Source organism: Meriones unguiculatus, chromosome 7 (genome assembly GCF_030254825.1).
Source record: "Meriones unguiculatus strain TT.TT164.6M chromosome 7, Bangor_MerUng_6.1, whole genome shotgun sequence".
Classification (NCBI taxonomy): domain Eukaryota; kingdom Metazoa; phylum Chordata; class Mammalia; order Rodentia; family Muridae; genus Meriones; species Meriones unguiculatus.
The window spans coordinates 12,475,718-12,489,875 of NC_083355.1; the positions used below are offsets into that span (position 1 = coordinate 12,475,718).

General features: G+C 48.3%; 1 protein-coding gene across 5 annotated transcripts in view; it reads right to left on the reverse strand.

Moving 5' to 3' along the window:
• Positions 1-14,158, reverse strand: part of Arsg (arylsulfatase G) — a 124,986-nt gene that overhangs the window by 52,646 nt on the left and 58,182 nt on the right. The window lies entirely within an intron of this gene.

The window sequence follows — 14,158 nt, forward strand, 5'->3', positions numbered from 1 at the left end:
CTGAAGTCAAAGAGTGACTGCCTGAAGTTCCTGGAGGAACTTCCCTGCCCATTAAGGAATCTGAGATTGCTTTTTCCTGGGTGCATCCCTAAGGGATGATCATGTTGGTCTTGGTGATAGGTGCTCCAAGGAGGTAGCCATTGCCACCCAAGGGGCCATCATTCTTGGCTATCTTGTCCCTATGAAGAGAGGTACTAGGAGAACAAGATTGGCAAGCCCTACACTGTTGCATGCAAGGATACAGGCCGCTGTGGCTCTGCGTTGGTGCCTCTCATCCCTGCCCCCAGAGGCACAGGCATGGTCTCTGCTCCTGTTGACCAAGAAGCTACTGATGATGGCCGGTATTGACAACCACTACACGTCAGCCAGGGGCTGCATTGCCACCCTGGGCAACTTCCCATGGCCACCTTTGATGCCATCTCCAAGCCCTGCAGCTACCCGATTCCCGACCTCTGGAAAGAGACTGTGTCCACCAAGTCTTATCAGGAATTCACTGGCCATCTCCTGAAAACCCACACCTGTTCAGAGGACCCTGGCTCCAGCTGTGGCACCCGCGGGAAAACCCAGCATAACAACACACGTCTATAATCCCAGTGCTGAGGAGGTGGAGGCGGGAGGATTCCCTGAGCTGGAGGCCAGCCTTGCAGACTTTCTGAAGAAGTGAACTCCAGGTTTGGTCAGAGACCCTGTTTCAAAAAAAATAAGTTGGGGCCATACTGATAGGCCAGTAGGTACATGTGCTTGCCACCGGGCCTGAGGATCTGAGTTCAGTCCTCAAGGCCCACACTGGTGGGAGGACAGCGGTGACTCGTCGAAGCTGCCCTCTGACCTCCACATGCTCACCATGGCACAGGCGTGCCCCACCACAACAAATTTAATAAAAACAAGCTTTTCTTTTGGTAAGGTAGCCACCTGACATCCATGTATGGCTGCCACATGCACACATGGCTGCACACACATATGAACACACACAGGTGCCTGCTCCAGTGCACATGTTCCTTGTTGAGGTCAGACAAAATGATTCTCTGCCGTCCTGTTTCAGCTCCGAGGCTGTTAGTAAGTGCCCTTTGACCTCCCTATTGAGCACCACGGCTTTTGCTTGTCTAATGACATTTTTGGAGCTGATTTCAGTGTGTGCCACGGCCCCCCGAGTGAAGTGCCAAGTGCTGCCTAGCATTCGTGCGCCCGAGAAAGCTGTGGTGTGCCTTACAGAGAACATGTGCCCGTTCAACAGGCCGCTCCAGGAATGAGTTAGAGCGCAGTTGGCCGAGAGCAACGTTAATGACTCAGAAGTATGTATTAAACAAACAAGGTGTCTTCAAACAGAATCACACATAAAACAAGATTATGGATTGACTGCCTGATAAAAATGTTGCATCCAGCGGCTCGAAGGAATGTAACTCTGTATTTCCAGTCAGAATAAGGCTGTGGTGTCTGCAGTTTGCAGTGACGGTGCATCGTGTAACAACTGCTAACAGCAAGAACTGCCTGGCTCTGTTACATATTACTGTGTGTGTGTGTCTACACAGACACCACCAGGGAATATAAAAGAAGTGTAGGGCAAGACAGGTGGCTCAGTGGGAAAGGTGCACCCCACCAAGCCTGATGACTTGAGTTCTATTCCGGGATTCACATGGTGAAACAAAAGGACCGACTCCGACAAGTTATTCCCTGACCTTTGCACGTGGTGTGACAGGCATATACCGCCATCCCCAACATGTACACAAAATACATAATATGTACTGTGAACATGTTTTTAAAAAAACTCTAGGTACCCCCCCCCCACACTTAAAGAACATGCAACCTGGTTAGAAAGACAAGACTAGGGGCTGGAGAGATGGTTCAGCAGTTAAGACCACTTGTTCTTACAGTGGACTGGATTCTGGTTCCCAGCACCCACACCGTGGTTCACAACCATCTGTAACTCCAATGCCAGGAGATCCAGTGCCCTCTTCTGGCCGCTAAAGGCACCAAGTACACACTTGGAACACATACATGCGGGCAGGCAAAATGCTCATATACATACAATAAACAAATATAAAAGGAACCTAAGGAGAGCAGAAGTGGGGTAGCTTAAGGAGCAGGAGCAACAGAGGATGAGAGTATCAAATCGACAACAGAGACAAAGGAATGGTGACAAGAGTGTTTTAGAACTGATAGTGCGAAAGGACTTGGTAAAGATCCAAGCTTAGCGAAGGGTACCATGGAGTGGGCAGGACACAGACTAGAATCTAACGGATGGAGCTGTCTGGGACACTCTGAAAATCACAGGGGCAGACATGGCATGCAGGAACAGTTTGGTTGTCGATTCGGTAGCACTTAGGGCCAATTAGGAGACATACCTCTGGGTACGTCTGGGAGGACATTTTCAGGGCTGCTTAACTGAGCAGGGAAGACCCAGCCTGAATCTGGGTGCCACCATCCCATGGGCTGGGGTCCGTGACTGAATTCACCATGCCCTGCCTCCTGCCTGCGAACACAGCGTGTTTCTCATGTTCCTTCCACCGTGCCTGCCCCACCATGTTGGAGCGTGCCCTAAAACTGTGAGACGAAAGAAATCCTTCCTCGCCTACACTGGATGGTTTTGTAACTGATACAAAAGGTAAGCCAAAACTAGCATTAAGAATAAAATACACAAAGTTCCTCAAAAGGGGCAGGAGAAATAGCCTGTGGTAGAGGGCTGGGAACAAGATCCTTGGGGATGCGTTGTTCTATGGATTGATTTCTGTACCATGTAGATGCCTGATCCGGGCAAAACGCAAAGGGAAACCAAGCAGACCCTAGAGGAAGAAACAGAACAAGAGCAAATGAGACTTACTGTTCAACAAATTACAAATTAGAACACCCAGAGGAAAGAATCATTTCAGGTGACATTGGCACATGGTGTTCTGGCTGTCCATCCCAATGGGATTTTTGCACATCAACTGAAAAGTATATTGTAAGGAAAGCTTAAACCTTACACAGTGGCTATATTATTGGTGGAAGTGTCAGTACTGGGATTTGTGAGACAATTTCACGAGTATGAGAGAGTAATGTAAATAAGTAATTATATTAATGTGCCTAACAGGGAGCCAGAGCTTTGCTGTCAGAAAATGTAAGAGCTATAAGATGTTTTTAAAAAAGCCAGTAATATAAAAATTACTGACAGCGTAATGACAGGGTTGGGGATACAACTCAGTGGTAGGATTTTTGTCGAGCATGCGTGAGGCTCTGGGTTCCATCTCAGCACCACAAGAAAAGCGAAAGAAATAAAATGTCATTATGATTTCATAATTGAAAAGAATATATTTCCTAGCTACTAACTGTAAGACAGGAGTATTGCCTTCCTCCCCCTCCCCCCACAAAAACGAACATGCCTGCATTCAGTCCTTGTTTTCAACACCAACCTATCTTAAAAGGAATCACATCTCTTTGGAGAAATACCTAGCTCCAGATTTGCGATAATTTGAGCATCAGAAGAATAAATACATGCTGGGGATGGGGGACACATGGTTCATTGGTACAGTGTTAGCCTAGCGTGGGCAGTGCCCTAGGTTGGATATCCATCAACACACATGCACACACACACACACACACACACACACACACACAACTCAAACACACACATAGACACACAGACACTGAGTCATTTTTCACTAGAAAAGAACATGAAGCCAATTCCACAACCTACAAATTTATAATTAAAGGAAAATAATTAAGCACATGCCCTGACACTCTGGACTGACCCACAGCCTCTGCTAGGCGACCAGGGAGGGCACTGCTTGCAACAACTGACTCACACCAAAAGCTCAGCAGTAGCCGTGGGAAATGACCGTGTCTGCAACTTCCTGAACAATAACTGGTGGCCAGAGGACATGGGTGGTCATACTGCCACCCTCTGTCACCCTCAGGTCATTTATAAATTGGACGAAACTGGCAATTAGCTCCTTATAAAGGGATTAGACTTAGTGTCACAAATCATTTGCCGGTGACCTTTTATGCCTCCCGATGGGATGAAATATGAAGTGTATAAAAGCAAGGAACCTTTGCCAGAAACAACCTGAATCTAATCAAACTTCTGCATCTAATTTCCAGGTTACAGGAAATCCAGCTACGAGGACAGCAGAGTCAACTGTGCCTCTAGGATGCTCTCAAACAAACCAGTGTTTTGGGATGAGAGGTACAGGTGCTCCAAAGAGCCAGGGGAAAAAAACTGGGATTGGGGGGTGGGCGACAGTCCACACCAAAGGAAACCAGAAAAAGAAAAGCAAGTGTAAAATGATCTCACTTCAAACAGACTTAACAGCACGTTCGAGGGACAGCTGAGGAAATCTTAATGTGAAGTGGATTTTAAATATTAGGGGATTATTGGCCCTTTTAATGTAACAATGGCACTGTGGACATACAGAAGAGCGTTTTTTTAAGACGTACTTATTTGTAGGTGTAGCAGTGGTTTGCTTGTATGTGTGTCTGTATGGACACCACTTTTGTGCAGTGCCTGCAAAAGCCAGAAGGCAACATTAGATCCCCCGGAACTGGAGCTCCAGACAGTTGGGAGTCACCATTTGGATGCTGGGAACCCAAGCTGGGTCATTTGCAAGAAGAACAGGCAGGCGGTCTTAACCCACAAGCCATCTCTCCAACCACAACATTCTTATCTAAAAAGACATACTGTGCTATTTGCGATGAGGGGGCACGTTTCCATCCTTCAAAGGTTCAGAGAAAGAATGTATCTACAGGTAGGGCTGTGATTATAAACAAAACAGCAAAATGCTTGGGTGGCTCAGTATTTTGGCATTTATTTTATTCTTCTTTGGATTTATGTGTTTAAATTTAAGTTTTTTAACGTATAGAGATTTGAGTCTAGAATGACCGTGGCTGCGACAGAGGGTTCGTGGGGGCCCTGATGGAGGGAGGGAGAAATGGCTTCAAGGGTGTTGTCATCTCCAGGCCTTCTGGTGTCCAGTTTGTGGTGACCCCAGCAACCCAGCCTGGAAGGGAGGCTGAGACTGAGTGACCTGTGGGGCTGGCCTGATACAGAAGCTAAAATGAGACACTGAAACATCTTGAGATAGGAACTAAGGAGATGACTCAATTGGGAGTGTTTGCAGCTGGGTGTGGCAGCCACAACAGTATCCCCAGTGCTATCCAAAAAAAAAAGAAAAAAGAAATGACCAGGAGGTCCTGAGGGCTCATTGGCCAGCCCAGCCAAACCAGCCGTCGTCCCCAGAGTCAGTGATGGACTCTGACTTAAGAACCGAAACATAGAGCCATAAGGGAATGACATAGACCTTTGGCTTCCCACAAACACATGCGTGAGTGTGTGCAACTACACACATGTGTACACATCTGTACACAGCAAGCACACTCACACAAATGAAAAAAAGAAGCAAGATATTTGTGGCCGGGCATCACTTATGCAGCCTCTCTCTGGCTGCCAGGACTCCCAAGTAAGCTACACCCTGCCTCGGAGGTGTCCCCGTGGAGATGCCACCCTTGGACAAGCTAAAGCAAACAGGACTCCCCACCCCTGCCCTCACCATGATTCTCACATCTGGAGAGGCGGTGACCAGGAGGGCAAATGAGATCTTCGTACCAACAGTGGGGACTCCTTCCTTTGCCAGTTTCTTTTTCTTTTTCCTTTCCTTATTGCCTTTCTTTATTGTATTTTTATGTATTTATTTTGCATTCAGGATGGAACACAGACATCCTACGATGTGTGGAAGTCACAAGCAATCCTTGCCTTCTGCCTTGTAGGTCTCAGGATTGAAGTTGAGTCATCAGGCTCGGTGACAGGCAACTCCACTCACTGAGCCATCTCACCAGCCCATTATATCCTTAATTAAAAAAAAAAAATTACATTCACGGCTAGAAGTCACAAAGCCAGGCATCTTTAAAATCATAAACACTGGGGCCTGGAGAGGTGGCTCTAGGGGTACAGGTGTGCTGTTCTTCCAGCCATCCCCAGTTCCAGGGGACCTGACACCTTCCTCTGGCCCCTACAGTCAATGCACCTGTACAGGTCACACAGATGTACATGCAGCAAAACACCCATACACATAAAAACATACAAACGTAACTGTCATTGCGGTCCTCAGAAATCTTACACTAGGAAGTACTCAATAGATACGAACAGATGTTCACGGAGCCCTATTTTCAATAACCAAGCATGAGACTAGCTCAAAGGTCATTCTGTATGTGATCAGATAGCTTTCCAAATGTGCTATGTCTATTTAGTGAAATATTACTCGGCAATTGAAAGGGACCAGAAGTTTTGTTGTTGTCATTGTTTTTTAATAGCAGTATGATGTCCCTTAAAAACATTACAATTATGATGGCACATGCCCCTGACGTCAGCACTCAGAAGACAAGACAAAAGGATCACCAGTTCAAGGCCAGCCTGGGCTACACGATGAAACTGTCTCAAAAACAAAAACAAGAACAAAGATACCTGAGTCGTGAGTTTCTATGAACTATACAGAGTATATAAATTCAGGGAGTTGTAGAAAGGCTGGCAGATGCTAGGAGCTTCCCAGGGTGGGGGATGGGTGTGGGCTTTTCTTTTGGAGTGATGTGGTGGTTAATGGTTACCTGCACTAAATGTCACTGGGTTCTAACAGTTTCAAATGGCCAGTTTGTGAAGTGTAAATAGCTTTTTATATTAAAAAAAAAATCCTACAGACTAAGAGAAAAATACCCAGAAAGCCGTTCAGGAGGGGTCGAGGTGCCTACCGGTCCGGATGTCAAGTCTCTCTGACAAAGTTCTTGCCTGTAACTATGGGGGTCACCTCTTTCTTTCTATTACTTGGGAAAGGCTGTGATCAGCAAAGAAAGGGACCCAGCCCCACGTGTTGGGATTTGAATCTAGAATGTCCCCCATAGGCTCGTGTTTCCAGAAGATGTCTCCAACTTGTGAGGCCATCGTGAAGGGTGTGGAGATGGTAGAGCAGTGGTTCTCAGCCTGTGGGTCACCACCCCTCTGTCAAATGTTTAGCTCCAAAAACATTTATACTATGATTCACAACAGCAGCAAAGTTCCACTTATGAAGTAGCAACAAAGATAATTTTACGGTTGGGGTTCATTACAACATGAGGAACTATATCTATGAAAGGGTCACAGCATTAGGAAAGTTGAGAAGCATACTTTAGACCTTAGTCCTCACTGCCACAGGAGGTAGATCTCCAGGAGTGAGCCCTGGAAGGTTACGTCAGCCCTTGTTCCAGACTGTCCTGGGATTCCTGGCCAGCCAGGACGTGAACAGTCCAGCCTCAAGCTCCCACTGCCACCAACAGAGCCCCTTCCCGACACCGTGCCTTCCCGCTGTGGCGGAACTGTCCCCTTTGAAACTGTGGGCCTAAATAAACTTGTAAGGGTACTTTTAAACGATTTTTAAAAAGACAGAAAGTAAGCGGTGTGGCAATACCTACACGGAACTGGCTCCCCATCCTCCAGGCAGTTACACATCTTTTGACATAGTCCTGACAGCACACCATATTTCTTTGCTTTTCTACTTCGGGCACATTGAAGATGGCCACGAATTCTTTGGCACATCTCCCTTTGGGATGTGGGATTTATGTCCCCCCGCCCTTGAATCTGGGGCAGGTTGGTGGTTGGTTTTTGACAGATAGGATAACATGGAAGCAATACTGCCAGTTTCTGGGCTCTGGGCTTACAAGACTGGCACTTTCCACTTTCCCTCTTGAAACACTCAATGAGCCACCACATAAACAGTCGGGGCATTATTAGAATAATAATAATAAAATTATTATTATTCCAGCATATTTCCATTATGCTGGAAAGGCTGTCTGTAGATGCTCTGGCCAGTGACCTCAGCTGAGGTCATCACCACGGAGAGAGGAGCCCTTTGAACAGAGCCATCCCTAGACCTCCATCCTGACCACCTGCTTGCTGAATTGCACCCAGCGACCTTCACCAACACACTGTGAGGGTGACAGATGCTCCAGGAAGAGGGCCCTGAGCTACAACAAAATGGCTGCTGTCTGAAGCTCAGTACATGAGGGGAGGTGGAGGCAGTTGGTTATTTGGCATTTCACAGCAAGGCAATGTCTAGCTCTCTTACTTCATAGTATTTGGAGACCTATTGGAAGTGACCAGAATGGGAGCTACAAAATACATGCTAGTTGGACAATACCAGTACTCTTCACTACACAGACCCAGGCCTCAGCCCCAGAAGACAGGTTAACTCCAAAACAAATGAAAGGAAGGAAGGGAGGGAGGGAGGGAGAAGGGAAAGAAAGAAAAGAAAAGGAGAGACAGACTTTCACTGTATAGCTCAGGCTGGTGTCGTCCTGCGAGAGTGACCCACCGTGTTTTTAGACTAGTTCTCTCATCCCCCTGGAACTGGCAGAGTAGACCAGACTAGCCGCAAGCACCATCGATCTTCGCATTTCTACCTCCCGGGGACTGGGATTACGAGCGTGGATTGCCACCACACTTGTTTTGTTTTTAAAGACAGGTTCTAGAGACAAAACTCACACACATTGTCAGCTCAGCTTTATTACCTCCCCGGCCTGAAACCATTTTTATTAAAGTGACAAACAGCAAAAAAAGAACATCCTCAGGGAGGGAGGCCTGCTGGTCAGGAAGTGAGCTCCGGTCCTGAGGCTCTGCTCTTGGCAGCAGGCCACAGGACACCCCCTATGGTGCCTCCCTGTGACAGAATGAGGACAGGGATGGTGCCTGCGCCTGTGCATGCTGCCAGGTTTGCCCAGAACTGGGGTGAGGCTCTCCCTCCGGATCTTCCAGGAGATCCTGGTTCACATCTAAGGAACTCCACCCCTCCAGCACTTCCCTTCTGTCCCCTCAGTGCCCTGGGGGCTCAAGAAAATGCACTTGTGGCCTTCCTTCCCCCAGTAACCAGGTGCCTGGAATGCCATGGCAAGCATGGGTTTATTCCACTTTCAGCAGCCCCAAACACACTGAGATCAAAGGACTCGACTCCCGAGGGAAGCCATCCACGGCTCACAACTTTACTTCTCAACCACAGCTCTGCACCTATGCACACGTCCTTCTTCCTTTCCTCTTGAGACTGAAGCACAGGGTCCTCATGATTATTATCATAACCCTCACCTCACATGCTTACCAAACACCCATTATAACCCCAGGCACGTCACACTCATTAAGCCATCAGCATCTGTTGCCTTTGGATTTATTCTGTCCTGAATATGCAGTTCTGGATGGAACGGCCCAAGCTTATTAGTGTCATCTCTACACCCCACACAGCAGCTTCCGCTGCACAATACACAGTGCCCCGGGGGGGGGGGGAGAGAAGACGGAGAAGCAGAGCCTCACTAATGCGACACAGCAAGGAAGACAACCCAAAAGGCCTAACTGTAGGCCTCTGCGAACCTGCCTACAAACTCAGGGCCGACTTCAGCAGCCAGAGCTGATGAAACCCCAGGCAGCCCCCAGCCCTCTGGGCTTCCCAGAGCCAGAGAGAAATGGCTGTTTGTCCATGAAGCTCCAGAGGGTTTTCCCACAGGACCTGAGACTGTCTCCTTTGACGTCCTCTGCAAGAATGCCTGGTTCTTTTTGAGATGCCCCCCTCCCTAATGCCTCTTACTCCTCTCCAATCTTCCCTATCTCAGTAGACAATAGCACCTCTCATCCAGCTGCTCAAGTCAAAGCATTATCTGAACCTGACACACCTGAAACCCAGACTCAGGAGGCAAAGGAAGGAGGATCCTAGTTCAAGACTAGTGTGGGCTACACAGTGAGTTCTAAGACAAGCCAGAGCTTCATAGAGACCATATCTCAAAACAAAGCAACGACAGAACCATAACCTCTCCCTCCCTCTCCCCATTCCTTCTCCCAACATGCCCTATCAATCCCACTTCCAAACTGTTTTAGTTTCTCTCTCTCACTGCCATAAACAAGGCAACCAACAGCAACTTAGGGAGGAAAGGGTTTATTTCTTCTTAGGACTCCCAGGTCGCAATCCATCACCAGCAAACATCAGCGCAGGAACTCAAGGCAGAAACCTCGGAGGCAGAAGCTGAAGCAGAAACCACAGGGGAACATTACTTCCAGGCTTGCTCCCCGGGTCCTGCTGAGCTTGCTCTCCTATACAGGACTACCTGCCCAGGGACAGCACAGCCAATAGTACACTGGGACCTGCCATGTCAATTATTAATCAAGAAAATGCCCCCACAGACTTGCCTACAGCCCAGTCTCCCTCTTCCCAGATGGCCCTAACTAACCGGCACACAAATCTAGCCCCGTGTCTCCATTTGTCTGCAAACGGGCCTCTGCCCCCCAAGGCCCCCATGTGAGAGCCATACACATTGTGGTCTGGCATTGAATTCACAGCAGGCCCTGCCCTGCTCCCTCACTTCTGATTCTTGCCTCTAGTCTCCCCACTTCCACCCATTCCATTTTTTGCCTTTTTTTTTTTCTTTTGAGACAGGGTTTCTAGGTGTAGCCCTGGCTATCCTGGAACTAATTCTGTACAGCAGGCTGGCCTCGAACTCAGATATCTGCCTGCCTCTGCCTCCCGAGTGCCACCACCACCCGCCACTCTGTCTCTGAGGGGTAGCTACAGTAATGAAAAGCATTTAGCAGCCGACAATAGTCCCTGGCTGGAAAGCCTCTATTTGGGCATTTTTGTTTTGTAATAAAAATAAATTCTAAAGTAACTGCCATGGTCCGCAGGCCCTCTATCAGACCTTCCCAACCAGGAAGCTGGACACACAGGTACATGTGGGCTAAACGTTTCCTGAGATGATATTTCTGTCAGCCTCTGGGCTAGCCAGGTGGGGTCCAGAGCCACTGAAGTGCCAAGGTTGTGTCCTGTATTCAAGGGAGCACAGTCCCCTTTGCTGCACAACAGAGAGAGCTGTTGGGGATAGACGGGAAGCTTCAGGAAAGAAGCCCCTTCCCTCGGGAAAGAAGCCTTCCCATCAGAGATGCTACATTCTGGCTTGGGGCGATGGCTGACTTGGTAAAGTGCTTACCATGCATGTTCAAAGACCTGAATTCTAGTCCCCAGACCCATGTTTTTTTTAAAAAAAGAAGATGCTTAACCCTGGCATTCTCCTTCCAAAATCCCAAGGCGACCTCTTTTCCAGTCAACCAGGCTGGAAGCAGAGGCATTACCTTCAAGTCTACGCATAATTTCATTTTTAAATCTTGTTTTATCCTCTTTTTTGAGACAGGGACTCGCTGCGTAGGGTGTCAGCGCTGTGTCAGGGTCTGTAGTCTCAGTGCTGGGGAAGTAGAGGCGGGGGCTTTCTGGCCAGCCAGGATAGCCAAATGATGAGTTCCAGATTCAGTGTGAGGGACCCTGGCACCAACAGCAAGGCGGAGGGGCCAGAGAGGTGGCTCAGCGATTTAAAGCACTCATTGCTCTTGCAGAGGACCCAAGTCCTACTCCCAGCAGGCACATGGTGACTCACAACCATCCATCACTCCAGTTCCAGGAAATCCAACACCCTCTTCTCACCTCCTCGGGTACCAGGCACACGCAGGGCGCATGTACGTGCATGCAGGTAAAACATTCAGACACATAAAATAAATAAATCTTTGAAATAAAAAAAAAATAAGGTGGAGAGGAGCTGAGGACTACCCCTGCCCCCTAAATGCGCACGTACGTGTATATATGCATACACACGTGCATACACATATGAACACACACAGGGATGTTCCTTTAAGTGTAAAGACGCTAGCAGGTAACAAAGTAAAATGAGCCCGGATATGAGGGGTGTAAGGAAGGTGAAACGGAGGCTGAGGTAAAGCACTGACAGACGCGGTGCAGACCTGAGCCTGCCGACCTGAGGCTGGACAGGGAAGTGCCTCTCAGAGTCCTGCTTGGCCTGGAAACTGAGTGTGATTGGATCTCCCTCACCAGTTTACGCGAGATTCGATGAGACGAAGAGCACACAACGAAATTAGCAGGGCATGAGGCACACAGCGGGCTTTCAATACTTGCATCAGCTGATAACACTAGTCAAATGGGGGGAACGAGAGGAGGCACGAACAGGGCATGTGTGAGCTTTGGGGAACATAGCATGGAAGGCCTTGTGCTCACAGATCTTCAGAGAAAAACCAGGACTGTCTTTGCAATGGGAAAGATGAAAAACCTGTTCTTCCATCCAGAAAGCTGAGAAGTAGACATGGTTCACAGCCTGGTGATCTGTGTGATAGGCTGAGACAGGCCACATCAAGCTCCCACAGCCGGGACTGGAGGTGGCTAAAAAGCCCAAACGACCTCTACACTAGCTGAATGAGACCCTGAGCTAGTGTAGACAGCCTCTCTCTAGAGCCCATCTTCTTGGAAGAAATGACACTAGCCTGCGTCAGTCACTACCATTCAATGTCAATGGGGCTTGTATTACAGCAGGGAACTTTTTTCCAAACTATGCTGGGCTTAAACACACTGGGAATAAACCACCTGTTATGAGACTCCCCAAAATCTGACCCAGGTTGACGAAGTCAGTCTGCATGGAGTTTTCGTTCTTATCATTTCTCAAGGTTGACTTCCCTGCATGACACCTGCAGGGCTCCCCTCACAGAAGCAAGCAGAATTCCAGGAGCAAATGGTACTTAGCTGCTGCTGCACCAGGCCTCGAGCTCCTGCCTCCGGACTGAGAACCCACGCTGTCCTCAGCCCAAACTCCCGAGTCCACTCCCTTCAATCAACCAGTAGAAACCGAGGCAGTACCTCCGAAAGCACAAATCCTTCTTCTTGAGAGAAGGTCTCTCTGTGTATCCCTGGCTGGCCTGTAACTCACGATGTAGAGGAAGACGGACCTCAGACTCAAAGAGATGCCTGTCTCTGCCTCCCCAGTGCTGGGATTAAAGGTATGAACTGCACCACCACTCCTGACTCACCTTCACTTTTAAAAGTGTTTATTGGGTGGTGGTGGTGGGGTGGTGGTGTGTGTGTGTGTGTGTGTGTGTGTGTGTGTGTGAACGTGCGCACAGGGGTCAGAAGACAGTTTGTGGAGTTAATTATTATTCCAATTTTTTGTTTGTTTGTTTTGTTTTGTTTTTTGAGAAAGGGTTTCTCTGTGTATCCCTGGTTGTCCTAGACTTAGTTTGTAGACCAGGCTGGTCTTGAACTCAGAGATCTGCTTGCCTCTGCCTCTTGAGTGCTGAGATTAAAGGCTTGCACCTCCCCCATCAACCCCATACTCCCAACTAAATAAATCAGTTAAAAAAAATCAATAAAATAAAGTAGACAGCTCCTGAGTACTCACACATGACGTTGACCCCGTCTCTGTGTGCTCCACACACATGCATCCACCTCCAAACACAAGTCAATGTCTGCTAAAGTTCAGACCCCAGTCTCTCAAAGTGTGACCTCCGTGGGAGCCAGGCCATTGCGTGTGTCGTTAGTTTCTTTTTATTTTTTAAATAACATTTTTTTATTTTTAAATAATTTTATACATTCACTTGTATCCCAGCTATAGCCCTCACCCTCTTTCCCTCCCAATCCTCCCCTCCCTCCCTCCCTCATCTCCTCCCTGCCCCCTTCCAAGTCCACTGAGAGAGGGTGTCCTTCTCCCCTTCCATCTAGCCCTAGTTTATCAGGTATCTTCAGGATGGTTACGATGTCCTTATCTGTGGCCTAGCAAGGCTGCTCCTCCCTCGGGGGGGGGGAGGGGGAGCTCAATGGGCCAGACATTGAGTTCATGTCAGAAACAATTCCTGTCCCCCTTTCTAGGGAACCCACTTGGATAATGAGCTACCATGGGCTATGTCTGAGCAGGGGTTGTAGGTTATATCCATGCATGGGCCTTGGTTAGATAAACAGTCTCAGAGAAGACCCCTGTGCCCAGATATATTTGGACCTTGTGGGGCTCCCTGTCCCCTCGTTAGTTTCAAAATAAAGTCATACTGGAGTAGTGTGGGTTCTTACCCAATTCAACTGTTCAAAGAGAAGAGAGTCCAGAGAGAAGACACCATGCAAAGACCCAGGGAGGCACGGAGGGAAGATGTCACATGAAAAGGGAGACAGACTACAGTGAGGTCACACTCAGTCTGGGTGGCCTGCGGCTGGCAGCAGCTGGAAGAAAGCGAGGAAACCCCCAGTACTTCTGAGGGAGCATGACCCAAAACACCCTGATCTTGTAGCCTGCATGACAGAGACAGCCAATTTCTATGGTCTCCAGCTACTCAAAAGCATTAAAGGGACAAATAACTATCAGGGCTGCCCGC